The following is an 8,147-nucleotide window of genomic DNA, read 5'->3' as shown; positions in this document are numbered from 1 at the left end:
GGCTCTAAGCCAGTAATTCTCAACCAGGGTGCCATGGCATCGTGGGGTGCTGCAAGATGCATCTACAGATTCTACGGGTTGCCATACAGTATAAACACTGTTAGGTATGGAAACACCTACACAATTCACAAGATAAACCCAGAGATTTCCAGCAGGAATCTATGGTGTCAAACATGGGTGGATCTAGGATTTTGAGATGAGGGGAGGGTGGTGTATCATCCCTTGTAACACAACACATTTTTCTCCAGGCAAAAAGAAACTAGAAGCTTTACTAATATGCTAGAGGCTAGAGCTATATTATATAGTTTAAGATCGAAGCAAAAACAAATAAAACCTTACTGGAATGTACATTAATTTGCTACATCATATATTATGCATAAAATCACAAGCTAGGCAAAAATAATCAAAAGATTTTGTTTCATTACTCTTATAGTCATTAGAATTAAATCATCACCTTTCAGATTCATAGAACAGAATCTAGCCTTCTTGAGCATCTTAACAGTGCATCTAACACTTCACTGAAAGTTATTTCCATACCTGAATTAATGTTCACTGAGTTAACATTTCCACACCCAAGTTATTGTTTTTAGCTAGAGTTAAAAAAAAGAGTCTGCAGGGCTGTAAAACAGAAGCTACGTTACCAAGAATGGCTAACAAACAGCAGAAGTACAGAAGAAAGGATGACTTGATTAGTGGAACATAAAGAGCATTAAAAAGGAGAGAGGGTCATTAACACCTGAATGAAGAATTTAGAAGGAATTTGGTAGATTATAATGAGTCATGAAGTCAATTTACTTCCTCACTGCTATCTAAATAGAAACAGTACTCACAATGCCAGGCAGTTGGTTTTAAACTTTGCAGGGATGAAGAATCAAAGGAGAGGGGTACAACTGCACCACTGAACCTCTCCGGGATCTATCCCTGGTGTCAAACACATTCTGACCTGTTGTGATCTCCCTGAATTCCAAAGAGCTGAAGTACGTCTGGTCCAGTTCTGGGTCCATTGCAGAGCATGCAAGGGACCCTGCCCCTCAGCTCAGCATCTGGTGCCTCCCGGGTTTGGGGGGCATCCGGGGTACCCCCGCAGAAGATCACCGAGTGGGGGGACCCCCCGTGCTTTTGTGGGATGCTCCATTCGTCCCACCATCTCAGCGTTAACAAGCCGCCTGGTACCTTGAGGTATGTAGAAAAAACATTTAAAGCTATGTCTACGTCCGAATCATCAAATCTTTCTGAATCTCTCCGAATCGAATAGGAGTCCTCTGAAACAATTCAGAGAGATTAAAGGGTCTCCTGATTAGATTCAGATACAGAGATTTGGCCACCGAATCGGGCCAAATCTCCGCCAAATCGAATCGGCGACTGAAGCTTCTGCACCCCCTGGCTGGGACTAGGTATGTGTCATTGGCTAACAATTTAACTGATATAATTAGAGATAAAACTGTGTCACAGAGAGAGGCAAACCGGGGAGGCTCCCAAGCCCACGAGGGGAACCCTAGGGCCAGGAGCCAGGGTGGAACAAGAAAAGCGAAAGTAAAAAAAGAAAAATTATTTGCAGCAGGATGGGAGGAAAAGCAAGGACAACGGGGGAAGCCCGCGCGAATCATTAGCCGTGCCTTTATTCAGCTGCGGCCAGCGGATGACGTCAGTCCCAATCACCGGCTGGCGGAAATAAGAGGGCCGGCCCCGGGGGGGGGGGCGGGCATGCGGACACCGAGAGAGAGCCCGACGGGTGGGGTCAGCCAGGGTTGCAAGACGCTGGGAGAGCCTACGCTCACCGGCCATGAAGGAGCAGACGACCAGGCAGCGAGCCAGTGCCCAGAACAGGAGTCCCAGCCATAGGCAAGGCAAGAGGCAAGCCGGTAAGAGGGCTTAGGGCACAGGGAGGAGAATGGTGTGGGGAAGACCCAGAAAGAAGGCAGCTGCGAGGAGAAGACCCAGAGAGAAGGTCACAATAGCAGGAAGTTGGAGGGAGAACAGCTCTAACCTGGGCAGGTGGAGTGAAGCCACAGAGCTGGGTCACTTAGAGAAGGCCCTGTCAGCAAATTGACGTGTAGGGGCGCTGTCTGTGCTCCACAAGGAAGCCCAGTAGTGGTGTGGTGGTGGTTTTCTTAGGATTCATTAAGTCTTTGTTTTGACTAGAGAAGGGTGTTTTATGTTTTCCTGTGTCAGAAGAGGTTGAGGTCAAGTGGAAGCAAGAAAAGCAAGAAGGCGAGCGGAGGGCTTGTTGTTTGGGGGTGATCAGGGGAGCATGAAGTCGGCCACGAAAGCGACCGGGACCCACCGGGCTGGGTATAGGGCAAGGTATAGGGGAGGTGGAGCCTTGCAGAAGACACCAAAGGAGCAGGTGTCCAACGAGGGCAACCGCACTGCACGGAGCCCCACCCACTGTGAGAGATTCAAAGTCGTGGCAGGCGAGAAAGGGGCAGCTTGCAGCACATGTAAAGAACTCCCATAAGACCACCTGCAACGGCAAAGCGAGTACCGGCGAACACTCGAATTAAGGAAGCCCAGAACAAGATGTTCGAGGCCCAGCGGGTGCAAACTGATCATTAAAAAACAATAATATTTACATCCCTAATTTCCTAGAACAGCATTGTCCAGCTTTCGGCTGGCATGGGGCCACATGCCCCACTGGCCATAGATCCCCGGACCACAACTTGCAAGGGCTGTACACCATGGAAGCATCCCTCCTGTAGTGCCCCTGCAGTACAACCTACACCTCCCCCACAACCCCCGCTTCACTGTGGCCAGCTCAGCTCTGCTCCTGGCTGCACATGTAGCCCAGCACCTTTCCCTCCAGCTTCACACAAAGCACAGGCAGCTTTACCCCACCACAATGCCCTGCCCCTAGGAACAGGCCACTAAGCTGAAGATGGAAGAGAGTTGGAAGCCCAGAGCCCACCAGCCTCCATAGTAGCAGGAGCAATGACAGGAAAGGAAGCCAGGTGGGAGCTCATGGATTGTATGTTAAGTCTTTGTGGGCTGCACGAGGTCTGCAGTCCATCATTTGGGACAGCCTTACCTTAGAAGACAAAATTTTGTTGATGTATATACTTAAGTTACAGTGTGCACAACATATACTTTTGTAAGTTAAACTATGTCTCCTACAGGTTCTCTCCTAGAATTTTTATTTCCTTGCCTCTCTTCTGTTCTAATTTTGCAAGTGGATTTAACCTTTAAATATATATCTATCCAAGAAGAAAAACAGAAGAACTCTGTTGATGCACTACTCTGTAAAACTGATCAACCAGCCCTGACTTCAGCTCTCAACAAACTTTCCTTGGCTTGCGTGTTGCTGTGCCAAAACCAATTGACAGCATGTAGTTACCAAATAACCCATAGGGCAAGGCAGAAGAGCTCTTCCACAGCCAGAAAAAAAGAGGTACAAACCATCCTCTTGTACACAGTAACTTCACAAAAAATCTTGCCCACACTTGTAGCTACTCAAAATGCAAATCACAGGATGCATCGGTGGATTGTTAACATTTCAAAGTCACGACTGTTGAATTAAAAAATAAAGGCCAGAACAAAACTGTTTTATGTGGAATTTTAAACAAGTCTCTTTAGGAAACCAAGTACAGCAGAGATGGAGTTTGCTGAAATTCAAGGAGTAAACTTCCAACATGCATGCAGCAGTAATGTAAAGCTTTTGTCATTACACTGATAATTATTTGTATCAACTTCATTAAATTCAGATATAGTCCAGTACTGAAAAGCTACCTATTTTTTCTTGTTCTTCATGTTGCAACTCCATAAAATGTTGCAAAGACTTATAATACTTGAGCTTTTCTAAAACCCCCATTTCTCTGGGGGCATGTGAAAAACTAGTTTTCTCGGTCTTCATTTTAAAAAAAAAATTAAAACCTCATAATTGCACAGAAAATCTTTTACAATGGGTATGTCTACACATCGCCATATGGCAATGTTGCTAAGACACCGTGCTTTAATACTTCCTTTTGGAAGTACCAAAGCACTGTGCACTACAGGTGGTTACTGCACCGGGCACACGACTCATGGGTAGATTTTGCTGCTATATCACTGTAGTGGTGTGCTATACCGGAGAAGCATGCCGCTATGGCTGTGTAGCTGTTGATCATGTGTAGACCCGTGTGATTGCTACATCACTGTAACGCTCCGTACAGCAACGTAGCACATTCCTACGTTGCTGTATGGAGATGTGTAGATGCACCCAATTCAATTCAGCCATACCCTGAGGACTCAAAAACCTAGGAGGCAAGTAAAAGAACTTCAAATTTTTAACATCGTTATTTTAAAAATAATTTTCTGGGAAGGGAAGAATCTAACTCATGATGGTGAAATGCTTAAAAGTTGGCAGTACTAGAATCTCAGAACACTATGCAATGATAGTACCATTTAATTTTAAGAGTTGCTGATGTGTTAAATCAGTCTTGCTCAGTAAGTGCAAGACACTATGCTGTACCAAAATTATCCCTTTCAGGGTAGATTTAATGTCCCAGAGTTAGATTTGAAGCTAGATAATTAGGTACTCAATAAATTTAAATAAAATGTTTCCATACAATAGCACAGCTCCCAAAATGGCATTCTACATTAACAGTGGGTGGACAGCCTGAGACTTGAAACCAATCTAAACTGGGGTCATATAATATGGACAGTATTTATGTAATTTAGGCAGTTATATTATAAAGGAATTATACATTTTCCCATGCTGACAGCAGATGTTAAAACTGTTGTGCACATAAGGTGTTATTTCTAACCTCTACGGGAAAATTATTAACACACACATTCAAACTCTCCCCGAGGCAAATACTACATACACCCTTTCCACAGATAGGTAAATTGAGGCAGGAGTTATGGGATTTGCCTCAAGCAACAGGAGAGAGTTATTGCTTGACTCTACACCAGGTGCCCAACCACACCCTCTCTCTTTCATTCAGTCTAGCAATTAAATATAAAATCACCCTTGGTCTGTATATCCTTTTCAGACAGAACCTGTACAACCTGCTAATTTACTGACAAAGTTCTTGAAATCATAAGACAGCCATTGGAGCACCTCTTCACAAGGATCCTGGAACAATACATCTCTTCTATTATTCTAACTCTACTTTGTTACTTAGGACTATAATATTCCTAAACACTGAACTCTACATCAAGTGGGATCAGGTTTGGAAGATGTGATGCTGCCAAATTCCTGTAGCAGATGGGGTGTGCCTTTTCTAAACATGGCTTACAGGAATTTGAAATTAATCTATGCTATCAACAGCAGCAGCAGCAGCAGCACCAGTAACTTTGGGGCTGGACTCTTAGTTTTACAAACCAAGATAGACTGAAGGGGGCAGGGAAAGGCTGGCCTGTAGAAGTCTTGTACAGACAGAATCCTGGAACAGAGTTCCTTCACAGCTGACCAGAGAGCAGGCCTTTTGCAGCGAGTGTGGTATACGCTTATTCCTTTTGCAAGCAACTAGTTCCACAAATCTATATGAACTTTGTATTTTTCTACCCTGTCGCAGACATGCCTAGGATACAGTAATAAATCTAGTGCCATTAACTATAATGGACAAAATAACATGCTAAATATCCCACTTTTCATTACATTAATACCAGTGTAAAAGTACTGGTATCTCAGACTCCAATGGCACTTTTACACGTGCTTGAGGGTGAGATGGGGGCAGGGGGTGCTCTAATTAAACCAGCTTCAAGAGCCGCTCTAATTAAAGCGCTGCAGAGTCTTGTGTATCAGCATTCCTGCACTTCAAAATGACAGCAGGGGAGCTTGAACTAAAGCTCTTTCAATGATTCTGCCATTGTGAAGCATGGGGATGCTGATACATGAGACACGGGAGGTTGTGGGGTGCAGTAATTACAGCCCAGCCACTGTTCTGGAACAGAGCCCGCTCCTCCCATCTCTCCACCAGCAGCATCGGCCTGGGTCTACTGCTCCTCAACCCCTGCCACCGTGGCAGGCCGGCTCCTCCCCCACCTTCGGGCCTGCTCCTCCCCTCCTCTGCCACATCAGCCTGGGCCTGCTGCTCCGCCCCCCACGTTGGAAGGGAGCAGCACAGGAGAGAGAAGGGGCGAGGCCAGCAGCCTCCCACTTTCGTATTTGCAGCCTACAGGGAGCGGGGGGGGTGGGGGGGGCAGTGCTGCTGGCCTCACCCCCGCCCCCGCAGTGTCCCAACCCCACTCCCCCCTGCACCACTGCTGCCACCTCCAAGGAGAAAGGGGAGGCAAGGCCAGCTGGCCTTGCCCTACCACTTCCCATCCGCTTCACTGCCGCCACCTCCAGGGAGCAGGGCAGGTGGGGCGAGGCCAGTGCAGTGTGGCTGGCCTTGCCCCACCCCACTCAGTCCCATGTCCCCACCATCATGGCGGAACTCTACCGAGCCAACACCTCCTGTCTGAATGCTGTATTCATACTCTGGTTGTTTCTGTCAGCCAATCAGAGTATAAATACAGAGTTATGGACAGACAGACTAAGGCTTTTATAATATTAGATTCAGTATACTGTACTGTATCAACTTCTTGTATAATCAAGTACTAAATTAATGCACAGTAACAGGCATTACTGTACAGTAGCACCAGTGCATGCCTTTTTAGTGACACTACTGTGCAGTAGCTGAATAATACTATGCAATAGCATATTAGCAATGTTTGTGTTGTGACACGCTACTGCACAGTAATATTAGGCTACTGCACAATTAGCATCTCATGTAGACACACCCACTGTGTTACTCTATATTCAGCTTCTCCAGCCTAGCTGCAAGCAGAACGCACCTCCCCCTCTTCACAATCCCACATTATGCAGCTGGGAGGCGTAGACTGACTTTGCAATCTGGGTCAGGCAATCAGGACTGCCTTGTACATAGCTGCCATCTCTCTCTGGGCAGATGGAGGGAGCCTTGAGAGAACATTGAGAAGTATGCATAGGGGACCCCTGGCTGCACAGCATCATCACTGCAAGCTCTCTTTTCTTCAGGGCTTAGAACTTGAATGTCTGTTCAGACATATCTGGGTAAGCTTTTTTTTTTTTTTTTTTTTTTAAATCAGAAAAGCAAACCTGGGAGAATTCTGCCAAATCATTTGAACGTGTCCATGAAGCCTTACAGATCTAAAAGCAAATCTGGAACACTGTGTTACAGGAAGTTAGACCTTTTTCAACAGATGGTTATTAATGAGCATGACTTGGGTTATGTAAAAAAAAAAAAATCACTACTGCAAACCTTCTTTAAGAGACTAGGTTCTGCACTTCACACCTTTGGCATTTCCATCATAAACATACATGTACTCAAGAGCATATGCACATGTATTTTTGGAGCAAAAAGCTGTCCCTAAATATTTGCCCTTAAAGTCCTGATGATTTCAGAAGGCATATAACATATATAACTAACAGCACTTAAGAAAACTATACTTGAGAACAGAAAATAACTGTAATATGAAGAGGAATACAACTTTCCCTTGTTACAGTTAAAAGAAAGGGAAATCATATTAGAAGAGGAAATCATACAAGAAAAAGAAGAGGAAGGGATTTTATTTTACCTTAAAAGCAAGTTCGTAATATGCAGTCTATTAGTAACTCTTGTAACAAGACCAAGAGAAAAGTCTATGAAAATGTATCTGTCAGAAGTTCATTTCTGTTTATATTTGAACGCTCCAAACACAATGAATCAGCCATAGCTTCAAACTTAAATGCTGCTGCTGACATAGGTTTTTAACTCTTATCTGCATCAATATTTTAAATAATATAATACAGCTGAACTATAAATAAGCTTTTCACATATTTAAAGCACCAGCACATGTAAACTTGTTTCTGATGTTTTACCAAATCCAGCTGCCACCAGTGCTGTAGTGGCAGCAGCAACTGGAAACGTTAAGGTGCCAGCACCATTAAAGTTTAACATTCCAAGTACCTGCCACTGATGCTAACCTCTGACCTAGAGTACCAGTTGTACCAGCGAAGGAGCCATCCACTCTCCCTCCCTCCTTCTTGGAGAGGGAGGGAAAGAGCACAGGACTGTGGGATGCTGGGGGTCTAAGGGCCCCCCTGTAATGCCATATATAACAATACAGACATTACATATGGAGTTACAAAACTCAGAGCTACAAAGAAGTTTCTCTTTGAAAGAGGCACTTATGTAGCAGATCCAGCATGTTTTTGTGGATACAAA

At 44.8% G+C, this 8,147-nt stretch overlaps 1 protein-coding gene across 2 annotated transcripts in view; it reads right to left on the bottom strand.

The window, feature by feature from the left end:
• Positions 1-8,147, bottom strand: part of VGLL4 (vestigial like family member 4) — a 166,354-nt gene that overhangs the window by 95,724 nt on the left and 62,483 nt on the right. The window lies entirely within an intron of this gene.

Source organism: Alligator mississippiensis, chromosome 12, assembly GCF_030867095.1.
Source record: "Alligator mississippiensis isolate rAllMis1 chromosome 12, rAllMis1, whole genome shotgun sequence".
NCBI classification, from domain to species: domain Eukaryota; kingdom Metazoa; phylum Chordata; order Crocodylia; family Alligatoridae; genus Alligator; species Alligator mississippiensis.
The sequence above is the reverse complement of the archived record's forward strand: the minus strand, read 5'-3'. Positions and strand labels throughout refer to the sequence as shown.